Source organism: Pseudophryne corroboree, chromosome 3 (assembly GCF_028390025.1).
Source record: "Pseudophryne corroboree isolate aPseCor3 chromosome 3, aPseCor3.hap2, whole genome shotgun sequence".
In the NCBI taxonomy this organism is placed as follows: domain Eukaryota; kingdom Metazoa; phylum Chordata; class Amphibia; order Anura; family Myobatrachidae; genus Pseudophryne; species Pseudophryne corroboree.
Window position 1 is genome coordinate 774,176,712 of NC_086446.1, and position 2,159 is coordinate 774,178,870.

Sequence of the window (2,159 nt, forward strand, 5' to 3'; positions counted from 1 at the left end):
GAGTGAAAATGGCGGCGACGCGCGGCTCCTTATATAGAATACAAATCTCGCGAGAATCCGACAGCGGGATGATGACGTTAGGGCGCACTCGGGTTAACCGAGCAAGGCGAGAAGATTCGAGTCTGCCTCGGAACCGTGTAAAATGGGTGAAGTTCGGGGGGATTCGGATCCCGAGGAACCGAACCCGCTCATCTCTAATGTGTATATACCTACACCCCAACAGGAAAACCTTCACGGACATGGAGAAGAAAAAGGAATACAGAATTAAGGAATACATGAATTGTAATACTCAATCGGTCATATACCTCCTAGAATGTGACTGTGGTAAACAATATATTGGGAAGACAAAGAGGCCGTTAAAGTTGAGGATACAGGAACATGTGAGGAATATCAGGAACAAAGTGGAGAGCCATGCTGTCTCCCAACACTTTACCTCAATACATAACTCCAATCCAGAAGCCTTGACATTCAAAGCCATAGAACTAGTGAAATTGGGAGAAAGAGGAGGAGATCTCGCTAACAAACTGTCACGCAGAGAGATGTTTTGGATATTTCAATTACAGACACTACAGCCAAAAGGATTCAACGACAATTACGAGATCGCTCCTTTCTTGTAAAAAAACGGTACAAAAACCTCATTCATTCATTCATTCATTCATTCCCAATTCCTCACCCTATCTATCATTCCCTCCCAAAAAGCGGGATTCCCTCTTTCCCCCCCCCCTTTCTCCCTTCCCCCCCCCCCCCCCCCCCCCACCAACCCCTATTCAAGAGTCGGTTCACAATCACTAATGTTCACCATTTCAAAATCAGTAAATATGTAAAGGTTGGAGCATGAATCGATAAGGCACAACGTCGTTACAGTCATACCATGCTGGAAATGCCCAAACACGTTTAATCTTGGAAGCCAAGCAGCGTTGGGCCTGATCAGTGCCAGTAGGGGAGACCATCTGGGAAGATCAGGTACTGTATGGTACGGTAATTAATAGTGGCATGAGAAAGGTACACACTATATCTACCCTGAGCATTGAGTAAAAATATCACGAGTCATATAAACACCAATATATACTGCACTTGTGCATTTACTACCCATATCACTAATGCATAGGCACTTTATATTAAATGCGTATATTAGCATTGCTAGTTATAAATTAATCCCTAGTCACTATTAATAAGCACTTGCACCTGTACGTTTAATGCACAAGCACTTTAATATGCGAACCTTAGCATTTCTAGTCATAAATTAATCTTGAGTCTCTCCATGCACTTTATTATTAATTCAAGTCACCATTGAAATATAAATAAACACCTGCACCTGCACGTTTATTTTCTGTCCAGTATCATGAGTTTAATACTATGTTATGTCACCACCCATCTGTAAGTTGTTAATATATGATTTTGAACTGATAAAAGTATGTATTCCTGATGCATATATCTTTATTTTATATATGGAACGGTCACCATGGATACCGGAGCAAGGCTGTGTTTGATACACTAAAAAATGGCCACCGCTGCCTAAAATCCTATGGACAAAGTCCCATCTAATATGGCCGCCGGGAGAGGACATAACACAAGACTGCCTCCTTTCCACTGGATCACAGACACTTGTAGAAGGCACTGAGGACTGTACTGTAACATCGCGCCGCCGCGGGCGCATGCGCGGACGGCAGCGGAAGTGTGGCGGAAGTGCCGCGGTTACAATGCCTAAGACTATTTTAAACCTTTTAACTTCTTTTAAAATGTTGTGATTCACTCGTTTTTATTGTCCTGTAGCTCCTAATGATCTGAAACCTTACAGACTGCTTTTTGTATTAGATTGAATGTATTTAATATATAATTGTATCACATGACTCCCTGCAAAGCTGGGACCCTACCACCATGCTATAACTGCTATAAATAGACTTGTAGGTCCATTGTACTCCTACCCCTTAAAGAAGTCTCATCAGATGAAACACGTTGGTAACCTTCACCTACCTCATTTAAGATAAGGAAAAAACCTTAATACTTGTTTTTACTGTAGTTTTATATGATTCATTTAAGTGCTTTTAGTTCAGTTGTGTTTTTATTGTTGTCCCATTTTTTTAAATGTTTCTTTTATGCTTAATTGTACGTTAATAAATACATTTTATTGTATAGAATAGGCAATTTTATACTTATTG

At 40.7% G+C, this 2,159-nt stretch overlaps 1 pseudogene; it reads left to right on the plus strand.

Moving 5' to 3' along the window:
- Positions 1-856: 856 nt before the first annotated feature.
- On the plus strand, positions 857-975 carry LOC134898072 (5S ribosomal RNA; annotated as a pseudogene).
- The last annotated feature ends 1,184 nt before the right edge of the window (positions 976-2,159 follow it).